The sequence below is a fragment of the Onychomys torridus genome, chromosome 23, assembly GCF_903995425.1.
Source record: "Onychomys torridus chromosome 23, mOncTor1.1, whole genome shotgun sequence".
Taxonomy (NCBI): domain Eukaryota; kingdom Metazoa; phylum Chordata; class Mammalia; order Rodentia; family Cricetidae; genus Onychomys; species Onychomys torridus.
Window position 1 is genome coordinate 19,634,199 of NC_050465.1, and position 20,588 is coordinate 19,654,786.

A 20,588-nucleotide genomic window follows, 5' to 3' on the forward strand; every position below is an offset into this window, starting at 1 on the left:
GTCCTTGGCTCCATAAATTTTGATTATCAGCATGTTACAGAAATGTTATTAAACCTGGCAAAGAATTTTTGGGTTAGGTGAGTATGTGTTCATAACATGTCCTACAAATGTTGATTTGAAAGCAGCTGAGGTGAGTCTGGTTTTGAGTGGTTGGATCAAAACCTACAGTAGAGAAGGAATTAGCAAATGTGGTTGTCCTGTCACAAGCTGAACACAAATACCTTGAGGCCAAAATGGACAAGAATCCTTCAGTACAAAGTGCCTCCATCTAGAATGGGAAACTGCCTTCCGTCAGTGATGCTCAGGAGAGCGAGCATTCGCAATCCAGTGGAAACCAAGTGTGAAGCTTTCCAGGTTTGGCCTTTATCTCTTGCCTTGCCTTTGCTACTGCTGTCCTCATTCTTGGACTTTCCGTTCATTGGCAGGAGGAGCAGCAGACGACCCAGAGCCATGTGTAGACGTTGCAGAGCCCCTGGTAGAAAGAACACCTTTTTGTCATTGTGGGTAGCACATGGCACATTTCTTGCAGTTGCTGTCATGTTAGTGCCACTGCTCTCTTCTTCATATGCCAATGATTGCATTAAGGACATAGACTTAAGAAGTTTGCGAACCACATGGGAGAGTGGGTACGCCTGTGGAAAATGGGAATCTATAGCTATGGAAGTGGCTTTAGGGTGGTAAGGGTGTTTTGGATGGGAGTTGGTATTTCTGGTGTCAGGCAAAGTACAGTAGGAACACACTGCTGAGGAAAATCGAATATGGATGGGAAATTTCGAGAAAGTAGAGAGTATACCTGATTTGACTTTCAGGAAAGGTTCTGTAGAAGAAATCATTAGGTAATTTGTAAAAGGTTAATCTGGTCTTCACAGAAAAGACTTTAGGCCTGCCTGACTTGTTAAAGACCAGAATGGGGAAACATGGTAACACATGGCACAACCTGCCAACTGGGACACGTTTCCACTCTCTGCAGAGAGCTGCTACACAAAACTCCACAAAGGAAAACTTCCCTACATATGTGTTCTCCAGTGTGGAAGCCACTGGCCATTGTGGCTCTGGGATATTAGGAACAAAATGGGTGGAGCTCATTTGCTGAGTAGTTTAATTCAACTTGAACTGCAGCATATGGCTCTTCTTCTGGAGCATGTCCTAAGTAGACATAGAATAGACAAGCATTAGGCCAAATTTGAGGCCACATTTTGCTCCAATCCTCCTCCCACTGTGGTGGTCAGACCCAAAGCATTGGCTGTCCTGGAAACTTGCTGGTACCACAAACCCTCAATCTTACCCCAGACCAAGGGACTTGGAATCTGAGTTTTACCCATCTTCCTTGAGAATCTGTGCCCTCAATGATCACTGGCCAAGCCAGCAGTCTAGGAGCCTGGGAGTCTCTGCATGTTTCCTAAATAGCCCTTGACTATTTAGAAATAGTTCTATGTACGTTCTATGTACTACAGAGGCCAGAAGACATGCCCAGTGCCAAGTGCCAGAGTGTTACCTCAGGCTCCTCTCAGCTGCCTGCTTGCAGGCCTGCTGATTTTAGGTTTTGCTTTGTTTTTCCCCACACAGAGGCCAAACTGAGCTTCTAAAAAATATCCAGGCTTCTTCCTTGTTTGTTTCTGTTTGCCAACACACTTGAAGAGGCATAAAGTTGTGCCCAGGCTGGAGAACCCTCCCTGACCTGAACTTAATTGTGCACACTTAGTAATTCCTATTAGACCAGCGGCCATGTGTTCCATGCTGCCCATCTCCCCACTGACTGTCTTCACGGATCTCTGGTGTGCTATACAGGGCCTTGGCATAGGGCAGCCTTCTCTCCCTGCTCATCTGGAGGATCCCCCTTTGCCCAGCAAGTGTTTGGTGGCCCCTCCAGCACTGCTCTTTTACAAGCCATTTTCTTGCCTTGCTTATCTTCCCACACCTGACATCCAGTAGGTTGAACTTGCCCAGAATGCAGGCTCTTCATCCTGTCTGCTTGTATCCTTTACAGAACAGGAGTCCCCCATAAATATTCATTTGTAGTTTTTTGGTTGTTGTTTTGTTTTTTAACTCTTTGAGGGCCCTCTACCCAGCTCCCCCCCCCCAAAAAAAAATACATGGAGACTTATTCTTATTTATGACTATCTGGCCTTAGCTTGGCTTGTTTCTAGCCAGCTTTTCTAACTTAAATTAACCCATTTCTCTTTAACTACATTTAGCCTCTGGGCTTTTCCCCTTTCTTTATTCTATATATTTGTCTTTTCTTATTCCATGGCTGGCTGTGTGGCTGGCCCCTGGCATCCTCTCCTTTTCCTTTTCCCCTTGCTCTCTTCTCCTAGATTTCTCCTCCTCTTTATTCTCTCTGCATGCCAGTCCACCTATCCTTTCTCCTGCCTAGCTATTGGCTGTTCAGCTCTTTATTAGACCAACCAGGTATTTTAGACAGGCAAAGTGGCACAGCTTTACAGAGTTAAACAAATGCAACATAGAAGAATGCAACACATCTTTGCATCATTAAACAAATATTCCACTGCATAAACAAATGTAACAAACCTTAAACTAATATTCCACAGCACTCATTCAGTAAGTAAACAATAGGTTCAACTCATGTAAATTTTGAGAAGCAAAAATTTTGATTTCAGAATGAAAGGATGAAAATCCCTTAACATTTAAGTATTATGGACTTAGGGATGGGATCATGCTGTCCTAAACTAGTTTAACTCCCTTTTCCAGGCTATCTGTTTACCTTGGGAATTGACATATTACATACTCCAGTCAATGAGCTGTCAAGGGCAATTAGTCGAGGGCTTGTGAAAGAGGCCTTTTCTCTCTGTCTTAAGAGGAGCTACCATCTTCCTTTCATGCAACAAGTTCACTGTCAATACTGTGGGATAGTTGATGGTAGGGCAAATGTAGACATTTGCAACCCTGCAAGCACAAGCCTGAGAACCAAGATAAAACCAAGTAAAGACAGAATAGAGGTGAGGTCCCTGACGCTGAGTGGCTAAATGAACCAGCTCCAAACTTCTTCCATGTGAAATGATAAGCTACTTGATTTGCAAGTCAGTTCAATTTAATGTCATGTTTCATGCTCATTTCAACTGACTCTCTCAGGGTGTCATCACTACTCCAGAAGACAACTTTCATATATTCACTTTGCTGAATATTATATGTTCTTTGAGTGGTTTTTCATTGGTTGTATACCTGAATGTGAGAATTTAGGTGTTCAAGCTGTCTACTGCTGCCAACCACCTTGCACATTTTCCTCAAAATGTTTAATAAAACTGATTAACTCATTGTATAACAGAGAAGTTTTTTTTTCCTTGACCATAAGGTGGGAAGGGGGAATTTAAAAATTGTCAAATAATCAATGATGTGAGTAATGCTTGATGAGTGAAAAGTTATCTTGACATATCTACGCAGAGAACATTTTGACTCAAATGTGAAATTTTTGACTCCTGTGATATAAGATGAACCTCTAATGTCAACCAAAAAGAGGAAATGTGGGGGAGGAGGGAAGGGGTAGGTGTGGAAACTGAGTCCATGGTGGCTAGCTTCTCTGAAGCATCTCACCCTTAAATAGCCTCAGATATTTTTTTATTTGTGTCATTGGAGAATGAGATGTGGATTTCTGAATCTAGAAACGAAGGAAGCTGTGGAGCAGTGTTGAATAAGATGATTGTTCTTGGGGGGTCTAGTGTTCTTGATTCTCAGCCTCTGCATTGCTTCATGGTTTTGTTTGCTTGTTCATGTGTTTGGTTTAATTCACAGCAGAGTCCAAGATCTCCAAGGGAGTGTTAGTGAGGACAGTGTGTCCCTGGTGCTAAGTGTGTCCTGCTTCACTAATCCAAAGGCTTCAGTCATTGGTTGGCTACAGCAGAAGGCTCAAAGTACTTGCCTTTCCTGGAGTGGGTTTCTTTGTCATAGGCAGAACCAAAATAAATTCACACTGACTCTATGAAGTGGGTTTATCCAGAAGATAAAAAAAAGTTATGCCTCCCTTGTATCTTTTGTCTTCCTAAATGTATTTTCTAAGTACAGTGAATACTGTTTTGAAATGTAAAATTATAGTAAATTCCACAGCTTTATCTTCACAGAATTTATGATATCTTTAATCAAACCTGAATATACTTGGATCTTTCTTCCGGCCACCAACCAGCTCACAAATCATAACACGGGGACTTATTATTAGTTTTGAATGCTTGACCTAGCTTAGGCTCATTTCTGGCTAGCTTTTTTAATTTAAATTAACCTGTTTCTCTTTATCGACCTTTGCCTTTTACTTTTCTTTCCTTCTTTATGTTTTATTTTAACTGCTTCTCATGTCCGCTGGCTGGTGGCTGCCTGCCTGGCCCCTGGCATCTCCCTCATTCTCTTCTCCTTCTCTCAGTCCTCTCTCAACCCTAGATTTCCTCTCCTATCTATTCTTTCTGTCCATTAGTCCCACCTATCTCTTCTCTGCCTAGCTATTGGCCATTCAGCTCTTTATTAGACCAATCAGTTGCCTTAGGCAGGCCAGGTGAAACAAATGCAACATATCTTTACATAATTAAACAAATGCAGCATAAACAGAAGTAACATGCCTTTACACAGTTAAAGTAATTCTGCAGCATAAACAAATGTAACACGTTTGCCAAGTTAAAATAATATTCCATAATACCTGAAGGCAACCACTTTCAATTTTTTATCACACCTGAAGGCCACACTTCCAGTTGTTTTTTTTTTTTTTTTTATCATACTGTCAATTAATAAACATTAACTCAGCTTTTTCATTGGTTAAGGGACCTACGCTGAGCTCTGCAGTACTTCTCTCTAAAGAAGTCTAGTAGAATTAAGGTGGCCTGGAATGGGAGAGCAAGAGGGTATGTTAGCATAAATGACAGATACTCTGGGATTTCAGAGGAGGGAGCAACTCAGCTGAGCCTAAAGGGTAGGTTCATCCCCAGTTAGGATGGGAGAGAACAGAAAGTTGAGGAGAATTTGGTGGGAATTTGTGGAAGAACAAATTAATAAGAGGTAGGACAGGAAATGTCCTTGACTAAAAAATCCCTGTGCTCGGGATCTAGACATTATACTCTACATAAGGAAAATAAATGGTTGTATGTATGTTAACACAGGTTTAAAAACACTGCAAATATGAAAGGAAATATGGATGTGTGTATTTTCCAGAAAAAACTCCAGTTGGTCACATTGTTTAATCTGTTGTGAAGGAAAGGATATGCATGTATGTCTCAGAATTTGTGAATTTTTTATTCTAGCCATGTCATGCTTCATTAAGGCAATTATGAAATTTAAATGCCTTATTCATGAGTTTGTTGATTCCAGAGCTCTGTAATAAAATACTCCAATGAAACCCTAAGACTGGAAAGGTAAAATATAATCTAAGTTTGGACAGAACAGTATTTATTATAAGGTTATTAAAGTAGCTCCATTCATTAATCTTCAGTAAATCTATTTTAGGGGTATGTTTAATTTGTCAACCATGAACTTAGAAATATTTGTTGCATGGACAAGACACTAAAAATTAGTAAGATACATATGAAAATAGTGTTAGCTTTGTAGGTGATCTATATATTTTAACGTTCATTTATTTTAATGCCCATTTAGAGCCTTGTCATAATACAATCTTTGGGGACTCTGCCGTTAAACTGTTGTTATAAGGATGATGTTGTTTCACTCAGTAAAAATATACATTAGGTAAAGAGATTAGGCCACCATCTCCCAAACTCTTCCCTATTTACATGATGGGAAATGAGAGCACTTTCTAGTGAGTTCTAGCAGAGACACATATTTATTCCTGATACTTTAATACATAAAGGGGAAGGGAATGTCTTTGATGCATGTGATTCAAATCAAAAGAATTCAAGGAACAGAGTGGTAATGGCAAAAATGGTTGGTCTTTGAAGTGCTGCACCTGGCTTCATTAAAATCTCTAGAAATAATCAATAAAAATGAACCTGATTAATATTTAAAGGAGAACTATTTGGGCACCTGGTATCAAGGAACCAGGAGGTTGTCTGGAGTTGTGAACTTTCCAGAGTTCCAAATAAAAGGCAATTTGCTTGTCTAAACCACACAAAGCATGGTTGAAATGGAGAGGGTGTGGCTACTGCTGCGTTCTGGGACACTGAAGTTTAGAAAGCAATGTGCTGGTTAGTTTTTGTCAACAATGCAAACTGAGTCATCACTTGATGACTTGCCTCCATTAGACTGGGGGACTGTGGGTATGGTACAGTTTGGTTTTTTGATTAATGATAGAATGCCTACCACCATCCATCCACCTCCACCCCTAGGAAAGATGGTCCTGGGTTGTATAAGGAAGCAAGCTGAGCAAGCAACTGGAAGCAAGCCAGTAAGCAGCCTTCCTTTGTGGGCTCAGCTTCAGTTCCTGATAAGTGGTCATAAGGTAGTGGTTCTCAACCTGGGGTTTGAACCACCCTTTCACAGGGGTCCCATATGAAGTAGCAACAAAAATAATTTGATGCTTTGGGGTCCCCACAACATAAGGAACTGAATTAAAGGGTCACAGTGTTAGGAAGGTTGAGAACTATTGTGATAAGGTGAAATAAACCCTTTTCTCTCCCAGTTCCTTTTTGGTTATGATTGATGTTGGTCACAGCAACAGGAAGAAATTAGGTTAAGGAAGGAGCAAGGGGTGGGGGTGGGGGAGTGACAGTGGAAAGAAGGTATCTTTATTGTTAATCTTTTTGGTTCTCTTCATCTTTCAGAAGACATCAGAAGTAAAATCATAGCACTGTTACATGGTACCTAACATTCATCATGTCATGGCGGGCATTGTAGACCTATCTTCTGTCTCTTAACCTTCATAGCCACACAATAATGTACACATCTTTGTCACACTCATTTTATAGTACAGAGAAGTGAAGACAGGTGGAAGTGGATTCCAGCCATTGTCTATGCAGGGGTCTGAAAACCTTAGCCAGAGATAGCCCAATGATTGTTTTCATAAACACATGGAGTCAGTGGTAGTGTTTCTTTACATATTTTGTATGGCTACCTTGTAGCTAAATGGTAGAGATGAGCTTGCAAAGCTGAAAACATTCACTAGTGGTCCTTTCTAGAAAAGAAGGTGTTGGGAGAGGCTGCAACCTCTTAGAGGATTGCGGAATAGGGTTATTTACAGGAGTTTCCACTTCAGAGGGAACTGCCACTGGGGTTGTCACATCAAGGAGATGTTAATTAGAGAAGAGAATAGGAAGTGTGTGGTGGCAATAACAGAAGGAATGCTGGATTGGTGTCTGCCAATCTGGATCCTAGTCTTAATTATACCAAATGCTGCTGTGGGACCTTGAATAAGTCACTCCATCTCCTAAGAAATTGTTTTTTCCCCTGGTCTAATTAAAGCCACACTGTAGAGTTTCCAAATCAGGTTTTCGGAACACTTTTTCTGGTTTGGGAAGAGTTCTTTCAACAGATGAAATGTATTTTAACTGGTTCCCCATGGCAACACTTATAGCTATTTCCAAATAACCTTTTGAAGTCTCCCTGTTTTGGTTGGACACCTTTGGGTGTTTAGGGTTGGGAATAGAATGATCTTAACGCAAAAACTTATTTTTGTTTTCTTTATATTTATAAATGCCAGTGATTTCTTCCCCTGAACAACCTAAATCTGAAAGACTATGTTCGTGAAGCTTTTCTCTCTGGAGAAGCTGAAGACAGAATTTGAAGGGCAGTGTGAAAAATTCTGAAAGGATTGTATGAAAACAGCTGTGAGTCTTTACTGGAAGCTCATGAATGTCATGTGTCCAGACCAGTGAGGCTGAAACAAGAATTCCCTTTAGTACACTGGCTGAGCTAGGCACTCACCAGATCTCAACGAACTTGGTCACTGAGCTGGAGAGATGGCTCAGCAGTTAGGGGCACTAATGCATTTGATGCGCTTGTAGAAGACCCGTGATCTACCAACCCCTGTAGGACACCCATAGCAACTTCTGACTACAGCTCAAAGAATCCTGACTCCCTCTTCTGGTCTCCTCAGGCCCTCACTCACGTGCACAAACCCACACACACACTCACAAACATACACATGATTGAAAAAAAAAAGAAGATTAAAAAAAGAAATAGGTGAATCTGAAGAAGAAAGGAAGAAACCTTTGTTTTGGGCTACCTGTAGTTAAGAATTAGTCTTACAATAGCCCTGCCCTGAAAAACTAAGGGAAAGGACTGGCTAGGAAGAGCAAAGGCTTCCTTGGGGAATGGGCCACACCTTATAGGGCAGTGGGTGCTGATGGAAACCTTGTCTGCTCTCGGAATGGGTCCTGATGGCAGAGGCATGTGTTAGTCATCCGCTCCTGTCTTGACTCTTTTCTATTTAGAATGTGAAGAGGAAGAAGGTGTATTCTGTGTATATTTTTAAAATCCAATCTCGGTCAAAGTAAAGTCCAAGTCTAGTTATATGTGTATTTTAGGAACAGAGAGATATCAGAAGTTCAAACTCATTTAGCTAACACCAGCTGTGGCCAGGTGGCTTTACATGCTGACTCAGCACTGCATATACTGAGCCTGCTTTACATCCATTTCCTCTTAGGAGATACTTGTAGTGGTTTGAATAGTAGCTTCCAAAATGATGCATTCAGGTCCAACCCCTGCAGGCTATAAGTAGGACCTTATTTGGAGGTAGGGCCTTGGCAGGTGTTGTTAAGTAAAAGGTTTAGAGAAGACACCATTGCAGAGTTCCTGGACCGGCCCTAAGATCACTACCAAATGTACTGATGAGATGGACACAGAGACCAGGTGGCAATGTGACTGTGGCAGGACCAGACCATGGAGGCAGCAGCCGCTGTTGGGATGTGGCTGCAAGTGAGGGAATGCCAAGTAGAGGCCAGGGAACAATGTCCCTAAATTCCCCAGAGGAAGAGTGGTCCTTGCTGACACTGTTGGAATCAGAACATGATGGAATAAGTTTATGGTGGGCTAACAGCGTTGTCATCATTCCTTCTGACTGCCTCCTAGGGCAGACTCTGTGCACCCTGTGGCCCTGCCTGAGAATGAAGAGCTAAGTGAGGGATCATGGGGATTCCCAACACATACAGGTGTGCCAAGATCACAGCGGTGCTCAGAACTCCATCCGCTTTGATGGGATGTGTAATGTGAAGCTTAGAACATACGTGGAAGGAAGGAAAAGAGTAGACCTTTTTAATGATTCCCCTCCATTTGCACAGAATGCCACTCCTTTTTCCTTTAGGTATCTTGACTAAAGTCTCCTAGAGATGGAATCACTGGATACTTGTCTCTAATATAATATAATTAATATAATATAATAATATAATTAATATAATATAATATAATATAATATAATATATAAATAATATATATTATAATTAATAATATAATTGTGTGTGTGTGTGTGTGTGTGTGTGTGTAGTTTCCATATCTCGGGAACCTTTCATTTTCAGAGCACTTTATATATGCAGATGAAGTTCTACATCACACACACACACACACACACACACACACACACACACACACACACCACCCCTCCCCCAAGTCTCACAGTAACTCTGAAGCAGGTCAGACCATGTAAGGTTGGGTCCTTGAAAGTCTTGTGGCACAAAGCCAGGGAGCTGATAAAGAAAGTCAGGCTGAAAAGTAAGCTTTCCCAGCACAGTGCACGGCTGATTGGCTTACCCTGTGGGGAATGACTGACAGACTCAACAGTGAGTTGACAAACAGAAACTGCCCTTACCAGGAAAGGGTTCTTACATGAATAAAGAGTAAAAATCAGAAATGAGGAAAAACAGACAGATATTGTGGGATATATGGTAACACTGTCAACCCTGAGTTTACATTTGTGTTAATTAAATAAAATCAACTTTGGGCCAGGAGGTGGAGCCAGCAACTCTTAAGTAGTACGAGAAAGTAATCATAAAGCTGGATAGAGAGAAGTAATAGGGAGGGACTTTGAGTGTCGTGGTCCTTTTTGGTTTGGCAGAGTAGAAGGAAGGTTTTTTTTGTTTGTTTTTTGGTTTTTTTTCCAGTGACATCAGGGAAGAGAGAAGGTCAGCTAGTTGTTCCTCAGCCTCTTTGAGCTAGCAGGTTTTCACCCCATCCTCTGACTCCTAAGTCTTATTGATAAACAGAATGATAGAGATTTAGTTAAAAACTGCATTTGGATGCTGGGCGGTGGTGGCGCATACCTTTAATCTCAGCACTCGGGAGGCAGAGCCAGGTGGATCTTTGTGAGTTCGAGGCCAGCCTGGTCTACAGAGTGAGATCCAGGAAAGGCGCAAAGCTACACAGAGAAACCCTGTCTTGGAAAACCAAAAACCAAAACAAACAACAACAACAAGAAAACCCCTGCATTTGGTGGCAGGAGGTAAGATGAAAAAGTCCTGCCTTGGCCACTACCAGAGAAGCAAGCCAGCAACTATAGAGCTGCAATTCCCGGCCAAAACAATAGATTCAGGTGCAGCCATTATGCCGGAGATAAAACAATAGACAGATATATATCACATACCAAAATGTAGAGTATCACAGATAGTTGGATATAGGATATGATGATGGAATAGAGTTGATCATTTAATAATAGCAGAGCATTAATTAGGAGGAAAAATAAAATTAAATAATCCATCTCAAATAGATGAAAATGGATTTGTACACTAAAGATCCAATTGCAAAACCAGAGGTTGTATGTACAATGGGATGAAAAGGATACATTGTAATTGTTTGAAAGTAAAGGCCTTTCTAACCTTGGGGTAAACTTGAGCACTACAAAAAAAATCAACTACTTTGATTAGAAAAATTAAAAATGACGCTGCTGGTGGTTGTGCACACCTTTAATTCAAGCAGTTGAGGGGCAGAGGCAAATGGAGGTCTGTGAGTTCAAGGCCAGCTGGGTCTATAAATCAAGTTCCAGGAAAGATAGGCAGAGCTGTTAAATAGAAAAACCCTGTCTCAAAAAACCAAACAAAAAAAATTTTTTAAATGATGTTGTTAAAGATGCTATACAGGTAAAAGAAAATGAAAAAGTATTTGCATTATATGTTGGTAGTTTCTTTAGCAATCACTGTGGTACAACAGAAACTGTAGTCACTGCTAGGGACAAAATGGAGATAAGTAGTCTTGACCTCAAGACACTTGGTCTAGTGAATAAGGGACAACATGGGAGAAATGCTCCAGAATATGATGGGTATTATAAAGGTCACATCTAGTTGTCATAGGAACATATAATGCAGACAAATAAACAAGACTTTACATCTCTCATGTATAAAGAATTTATCAAAATCAATGAGAAAAATGTTAACATAGGCAAATTGGCCAAAGATATACATTGGAGATTCCTTGATGAAAAAAATACAGTTTACCAATAAACGTGAAATTATCTTCATGAATAATCAAATGTATGCAAATCAAACAAAAATATTATGTCTACCCACTAGATTAGCAAATTATAATATAATCCCTAATAAGGTTCTACTGACAACATGTAGGAAATTGGATGCTCTCACAGACTTTGATAGAACTATAAACTGTAGAAAATCTAATGATATACATTAATATTTATAATTTCAAAATCCACTTTTCTAGTCAATGTTGTGAACTAACTTGTTTTGTTCCTCCAAAATTCATGTGTAGGGTAGTAACTTATACTGTGATATTTGGAGAGACACAGTCATGAAAGAGGGGCCTTGTGATCATTTTTAGTGCCCTTAAAAATTGAGGTACCAGCAGGCATTAATTGCCTATAACCCCTCATGTAAGGATGGGGCCCTGGGATATTTCCCACATCTTTGTTGGCATGTCCACTAACTCCTGGTGTCATTCATTGCTCAGGTCTTGATTAGGCTACCACATCGTTGACATTTAATAGATGCAGTTTCTCCATATAGAAGACATAATCTCTTTTTTTTCTTCTTTTTTTTTTTTTTGGAGCTGAGGATTGAACCCAGGGCCTTGTGCTTGCTAGGCAAGTGCTCTACCACTGAGCTAAATCCCCAACCCCTAGAAGACATAATCTCTCAGCAGATATCCTGGTCATACAATACTGAGTGGTTAGCCCTAAAACCAAAGACGTATGAGCAACACTAAATGACTGAGCAGGTTGTATTTGTACATTCACATGTGTGTAATGTATCTGTTTTATCATAATAGTAATCAAATAAAAAGAGAGAGGAGAGAAAGGTGTGCACTAAAGGGTAAAGTACACATTGAATTTTGAAGATGCAGTAACCAAGAGAGGATGAAAAAAAGGTTATAATGTTTAGATTAAATGCTGTACATTTTACAAAGACAAATAATATATTGAGTTAAGTATATTAAATTTTTAAAAGAGAAGCACCAAAAGAGCTCCCTCTTTCTTTTCTTCCCAGACCTCTAATAACACTACAAAAAAATGAGGAACCATGAAGCTCCTGGCTTCTGTAAGGAGAGCCCTCACCAATAGCTAACCAGCATATATTTTCATCTTGCGGCCTGGTCTCTAGAGCTATGAAAATCACATTTTTGTTGTTTGAAGCTGCCAGACTATGGCATTTTGTTATGATGACCTTATTTGATACTGTATATGTGTATGCATGTATATATGCATTTAAAAAATAATAGAAGAAGCAAGACCATGGAAACACAGTAATATCTATCCAAACCTTATATCAGAAATTCTCAAGCTACAGACCACAGCCAGGTCTAGTTTTGAAAATGAAGTATTGTTGGAAAATAGCCATATTCATTTTTAAATTTACCATCTCTGGCTGTTTTGTTTTCATAACAATAGAATTGGATAACTGCAAATGGAGGCTTTATGTTTGCATAAGCTGAAAATATTTATTATCTGATTCTTCATAGGAAGTTTGCAACCATTCCTTCCTCTGGGGAATAGATTAAAATTACAAACAATTAGAATATTCATTAGTTATATTTGTCTAAAATTATCATCTATCCATACTGTACAACATTATACAGCAATTGATAAAGTAGATTATATATAAAGACATGTAAATATTTGTTAAGGGATTTTGATAAGTGAGAATTATAGCTCAATATGTAGAGCATAACTCATTTTATGTGAACACTGTGTATACAGATGCATATTGATGCATGCTTCCATTTACTAATTATAGGCGGTGAATTGTGATATTGTCACATTAATGGACAAACATTGAAGCCTGTCATTTATGATCATTTCCTAGCCATTTAATTAAGCAGTGATCAGAAAACTAAATCAGAAACGGGACAGCAGCCATTTCTCTAGGAAACTCACAAGACATGGACCGTAGTAATGAGAGTCTTGGCCTTCGTCTAGAGCAATCACCCACCATGGATTTCTGAAGTGTGCTGTTGGTGAGGTTAGAATTTTCTTGCCATGGCACGTGGCCTGGTGGAAATAGGTCTCTACTAAAAATGCATTAGGCTGAATTAAAATAAGACTTGGATGTAACCCTTGTCTCTGTCATTTTACAAGCTAGGTCATTAAATGACAGACAAATTGTTTTCAGTCTTGGAATTGTACTTCATGCTTAAAATGGGAGTTCAGTCTTTTGCTTTCTGAGTCCATGTACCTTAGATCCTCTGAAGCAGCCTGTAGATGACCACCATACATTACTACCATAGATTGCCACTATAGATTGTCACCTGTAGAGATTGGCACCTATAGACTGCCACCTGCTGTGGAACAATCCTTTTCCACACTATGACTATGCATTACTCTCATTGGTTAATAAAAAACTGACAGGCCAGTAGCTGGGCAGGAAGTTAGGTGGGAAAGCCAAACTGAGAAGGATAGGAAGAAGGAGGGTGGAGTCAGGAGAGATGCCAGCCATCCGCCCAAGAAGCAAGACATACTAAAGGACAGGTAATGCCATGAGCCATGTGACAATAAATAAATAGAAATGGATTAAGTTGTAAGAACTAGTTAATAACAAGCCTGAGCTATCAGTTGAGAATTTATAATAATATAAGCCTCTGTGTGGTAATTTGGGAAGCAGCTGCCAGGTATTAGGGAAAAGGTAGTCAGGAGAGAAAAACTCCGCCTATAACCACCCATTAAATGGCCATCTGTAGACTTCCACCTCTAGACTGCATAGCTGGGTGTCTTTGTGGAGACATGGTCCAGGCTGTCCAAACTGGGAGTGAATTTGGTTCTCTATGATCTTCCTGTCCTTGGCTACACAGTTCATAAAGAAAGTGTTTTTCTCCCACTCTCTAGCAAAAGTCAGCAACAGCACCATCCAGCCTGGATGGATGTCCATCACTATGGTAACAAACACCATCTCCCTCCTTCTGGCTTAGTGCTTATGCTCCATTTTCTTCTTTACCCCAGAGCCAGACTTGGTCTTGTGACTCCCACTCACAAGTTGTTGTTGTTGTTGTTGTTTTTAAAGAATAGACAAAGTATAGAAAACAGTAATTATGCATGATCTGTTTTTCTCTCAAAGAAAGTTATCACTATAACCCACGTTTTTAAAAAGTGCCTAACTAAATATGACATTTCCTTCCCATAACAACACAAGTTTTTGTCTAATAAAAATACATGGAAGAGAATGGGATTTTTAATAATGCTCGTGAATTTTCTCACTACTCCTTTTTGGGGAATATTTATTTTTTTTACTGCTCCTTTTTAATGAACTTTATATCTGTTTGGATACTTTGTTCCCCACTGATCTCCCTTATCCTCCCTCTCCCCTCTGTGGGCTCTTCCTCTTCCATTAGTTCTCTCCTGTTTTGATGTCACATGTGTCACATTACTCTCTCTTAGCCATCCCCTCCCTTGGTGTGTCTTCCCTTCTCTCACTGTTCCCTTTAAAGCCCAGTGCTCAGGTGTGCCCACTGAGGAACTGTAAGAGCAGCCCCTGCTCTCGGAATGCTTCTGGTGGATCTGCAAGTCCATGGGTTCCTGCGGTGTTGGGAAAAGTAGGCTAACACAGGTGAGGGGTGAGGAACACAATTGGAAATCTAGACCGATATCAGGATATGAAGAAATGACACCGATTATGTCATCTGCTCCAAAGACAGGCCATCTGTCGTCACTGTATGGAGCTCTTTCATATGCTGCATTCAAGTAGGTTGCCGGGGCTGTGATGGCAGCAGGAGGTCCCCAAGGACAGCTCAGCCGTAGTTGGTCATAAGCAGCTTACCATTTATGGCACTATATATTAGTCTCCAATGAATTGCTCTCCTAGTGGCCAGGCTCCCAAAGGCAGACCTCTCCAGAATACCATTTGACAGGAAGACTATTGTTTTCAAGCATTGAGTGGACATCTTCATTCCCAGAAATCATTTGCTGTGTGCCTCTGACTTTATGAAACCAATGGACTTCTTTGTTTGGTGGGGCATTGGAGAAGGAAGTCATTTTTGGTCTGTCAGTGGAAAACTGTATTTTAAAACACTTCACAGTGGGTCCATGGTGTCGCTTTCAGGCTTTGCTGAGAAAGGAAAAGGTGTTGCTTCCTTCTGCCAAAAAGCTCTTTTACAAATCAAATGTGAGCCCAGGGAATCTAGATGACTACATCTTTTTATAAGCCCGCATGCTGGGGGTGGGGTGTGATAGGTGCTGCAGGGAATCCAGCTACCTGAAAGAAACAGGAAAAGCCCTTTGTGTTGCTCTGAGAGGCTGGCTAAGAGGAGGGCAGAGAGGAACTAAAGACATCAGACACGGATGACCCAGCTCTGTGGCCTTCCCGGGATTGAAAGGCAGATGGGGAGATGTGGTAGCAACCCACTCCACGAACGCAACTTCATTCTGGCATATGTTCAGACCATGTTTGGCTTGACTGTGTGTCTAACATGGTGCCAGGCTGGGCTTCAGAAACATGTGGATTCTCTAGAGGGCTGATCTGATCGCTAGCTCTCGCTCAGTCTCTTCTTGTCCTGTATGATGCTCTGTCTCCCAGGGAGATGGAAGATGAAGGAACTGGTGGAGCAGAGAAGAGCTATAGTAGAAGGAAAAGCACATGAGCACGTTCTTACACCCAGAGCCAGGACTGCAGCGCAGGATGCCCAGCATGGAGAACTGAAACAGACCAGCCACACTTCAGTGGACACCGTCACTGTTTCCTGGGCACTGGATCAAACACACCAGAAAACATTCAAAACTGACAAGGACCCGGAGGACAATGCACAACCCTAAAGACATTTCATTATGTGTCACAGTAAAGCGTGACATAAACATGTATTTTTTGATAATATAGGAAGGGTAAGATGCTAGGAAGGGGGCAGAATAAAACATAGGAAGAAACTGAACTTTGAGCTTTCCAAAACCAAGTTTGCTTTTAGCTAGAAAATGGAGAATAAAGCTCTGTCTATGCTCAGAGTGGTAGCTTTGGAAACTCCTAAACCAGCATTCTTAGCCACACAGAGAACACCAATGCCTCCTGAGAGAATAAATACTTGGCTTGGAGGTCAGTTATTTTAATGTGTTGTAAATCACCTTTTCCACTATCATCTTAGCTATCAATTGACCTACCTGTTATCTACAGAATCACAAATTTCTAGTGAGGGCCTTGGGGTGTGTTTTCAAAAACAAACAAGCAAAAAACACACACACACACACACACACACACACACACACACACACACACACACACAAAAGCTTAGGTCTGGAAAAGCAAATTTCTTGGTCTTGATCATTGTGCTTCTTAATGGGAGAGCCAAGTTGAATATGGTAATGGTTCTTGGTAATTCTTGAATAGAATCAAGCAATTTCTGTGTGTAATATGCAGAAGTAGAGTGTGCTGGAGAGTGGGATAGATAGTTACATGAGAGACACTTGAGTGACCCTGTCATTTAATCAAACAATGCTCTTTTTCCCCTACACCCATCACCACGACTCTCAACGTTCCACTGGAGGAGCTGGCTTGATAAACTCCTTTAGCATCGACTTACTTTTCCAGACCAGGAACATGGGAATTTGGGTAGTTGGCATGTACTAGTGATGAGTCTCTGGAAGAGCACACTTGCTACCCAAACTTACACACAGGGCTGTTTCCCACTGGGACACGAAAATCCTCCATGATGTGAGGCAGGTGTGGTCCCAGAATCAAAACCACTCACCCACCCATAAAATGTCAACTTTCTTTGAAAAAGAAAATGTTCACTGAAAATGTGGCGATACATTGTGTTCCCTAATAAACTTGCCTGAGGATGAGAGGACACAGCCAGCCACTAGATTAGACATAGAAGTCAGGCAGTGGTGGCACACATCTTTAATCCCAGCACTTGAGATCTCATGCCTTTGCTTGGGAAGCACACACACCTTTAATCTCAGGAAGTAACATGGCAGGGCAGAGAAAGGTATATAAGGTGTGAGGAAACAGGAACTCACTATTTAGGCTGAGGATTTTGTAGAGGTAAGAACAAGGCTGTTCTGCTTCTCTGATCTTTCAGCTCTCACCCTGATATCTGGTTCTGGGTTTTTTATTAAAAGACCATCTAAGATTCGAACAACAGAGGAATGTACAAGCAGACTGCTCTTATTTTGTTTTGCAATGCAGAGAAATTAGACATTGAGTCAAAAGACAGTTTCTTCTGGAAGGCACAGCCAGGAGAAGGTGCGGACAGGGTTCCCCTATAGTCAGGCTCTTCTACTTACCTAAACACGACGTGGATTCTCACCCTGGTGTCTCCAGCAGAGTTCCAGGCTTTGTCTTGCAGCTCTTCAGCTGCAGCTGCGTGTGTTCTCACTTCTAGAGGCAGTCTACAGCCTGTTTGAACCTGCCTGCTTGTTTACCCAGGCAGCACTCAGCAGTCAAGACTATTAGGGGACAACCACAGAACTACTTAGTTTTGTTTTCTTACAACTATTGCAAGGAAATCCACTCCTAGGGAAATTATCTGCTCAGACGAAATTGGTGATGGGTGTGCCTGACTTTCCTTGGGTAATAAAATCTAGAGTGTTCTTAGTTCTATCGCCTGGATGTTCAGTCAAAACTCTAACCTCCTGTGAAGTTATAGCCCAGCACCCTCCTGTCAGTACCTCTGGGGAAAATGAGCAGAATGTGACCAGCTTGTTTGCTAGTTCCCCTCTGCATTCTTTTTAACACCTTAACAAGATGGGACTAGGAGGTAAGGGTACGGGGAGGTCTTAGTAGACTGCCATCAATTTAAGAAGGACATTTGAGTCAATTTCTGGCTGTCCATTTCTGGAAATCCTTGTTATAGGAAATAAGCTTTAGCTAATCCTTTGCTCTCCCTCCCACAGCTCCTGAGTACCTGTTTGTATACATTCATCTTTGAAGAAAATGTCTTCCGATAAGACAGCTCAGTTTTCCATTAGCCCCCTTGTAGGCATCTACTCTACCATGGCATTAACTTTTTTGTTTCTCAGGCATGAATCACATACCAAACAGTCTGGGATCAGAGACCACATCACAGGGGTTTCTTGAAGTCCTCATAGAAACCAGACCAGAGCCAGTACCACCTTGGCATGGTAAGGAAAGCTCTAGAAGGATTGGACTTGGCACTGCCGTACATGCTGTGTGAAGAATTTTTTTCATAATCACTGTTCTCCAGATATTTAATTTCAACTTGTGTACTCTTTCTTTTGAGATAAGGTAAAAGTTGAAAAACTAGATTTAGATCACCTCACTCCAAGTCCTAAAGAGGCAGTCCTGCACATCATTTGGAAATCAGTAGCAATTTCCACCTGCTGAGATCTGTGTAACCTTGTTAATGGATGCAGATCTGGATGGGGTGTGTACTTAACTTTAGTTCCGAGCTCCCACTTGCTTCTACAATATCCTATTCCCAGAACTTTGTTTGCTCTGTCACTGGTTAACCATCTCTTTATTTTGTGACAATGTTGGCATAGCACCATCCATTCTTTGGTTCTGTGTCTTATTACAACACAGCAGGTTTTGGTTGTATATCTGTTGATTTACAAAGCCAGGGCATTTTGGCCTTTGTTCTTGTCTACTGGATCTAAGACTATTATATATAAAGAGGGAGGGCTATAGGTCTTAGCAAGGCTGATGGGACCATTTACCAGTTCTCTGGTTCTTGGTCTCCTTTGTACTTTATCATCTTGCCTCCCACAGATTCTTGAGCTCATCAGATTCTCATTCTCTTCTGCTTGGTGAGACGGAAGAGACTGATGTTAGCTGCTTGTAAGAAGCGTGGTATTAATCATTGCAAGAATCATGTTGTGAATTCTCCTTGCCAGTCGTATTTTAGCTGGTGTGTGCTTGTCTTGTTCCACTTCCTTACCCTCAGTAGAATAACAAATAAAGGCAAATGTTAAAAATGCCTTTGGAGAACAGACAACATGCAAGCCCAACTGTCTGTCTCAGACTCAACTTTTTTTTGAAATATTTTATTTGCTGCTGAGAAGAAAATGAGAAAGTACATTAAGATGGCATAGATGTGGAGCTAAGAAGCTGTTCAAGTCAACACCTCGAATTATGCTGTTATCAATAATAACATAACATCAATAATAACATGTATGGATGTGTTAAGTGCTGTCAACCTTTCTGCAAATTGCAAAAAGAATGTTTCATCAGACTAATCTACTTTGGAAAATGATTTGAATTTAGGAAGCTTGATATTTAGAACAACTTTGATTGGATTGCATATTAAAGAGAGTTTATATATTTGCCATTAGTAATTCACAATCTAATATTGCCAATGGGAAAGTCTCAAACAGCTGCCATGTAGGATTCTAAAATATCACTCGTTGATAAATGTGCAACATAAGCCCCATGGTTCACCAAAACGAAGTGCAATTTTCTCTCCAGTCAGAGAAAGAGCAAGCTCAAGATTAGTTATGCATCCAGCAGTCCATTTGGGGAGGCTAATTAGAGAGAGAAGACCTTGAAATAGAAGTCACCAGAAAAAGCTAGCAGATGAGACATTTTGGAAGTTCGATTTGTCCTTTGTCATAGACAGATCGAAAAGTGCAAAGTGTATGTTACCCTCATGCAAAGAACAGTTATGAATTCAGAGTATTTCCTGAGGTCTGAGGATTCAAAACAAAACCAAATGATACTAGTTCATGAAATTATCTTTAGGGCTTCTGGAATCTTCCAAGTATCAAGTTTCCAAATTAGTATAACAGGCATGCAAAGTGAGTGCCCAGAAAAGACACATGCACACATGTGTGGTGGCCGCCTTGCCCCAGACTTCCTAAGAACTGAGAATGAGCAGACACAGTCTTAAAACAGGCAAATGTGTAATAGGAAGTTGAGCATGTAAAAAACCCAGCTCTGAATTCTTTCAAATTTCGGTGCTCTCAGATTAAGATAACCATCCTACCAAGCACTACAACTCTGGGAAACTGCCTGGTCTCACTTGTCAAATGCTCTGTTCTGTGTGGGCTGTCCTCAAGGACGAGGTGGGAGTTAATTCTTGCTTAAGGTGTATTTAGTATCTCTAATGAGCACGTGTCTCAGAAACCTGGAGTTGATGTTTTTTCTTGACAAACTGGCAGGGTTCTTAGTGTGAGAAGATTCTCAGGATTTTGTCCTACAAGTTCTATATCCCACCACTCTATTTGGAGTCTGAAAATGTTGACTGTCTGTGATGGGAATAGCTACCAGAATTAGTGATGGTTCCCATGTTAATAGTTCTGATAAGACTGACATACACCTGTCTGTACAGGACTGGAGTAAGTAACCTTGAGAAAACATCAGAACTGTACATTCAGCCTCCTCCCTCCCACCCCCACC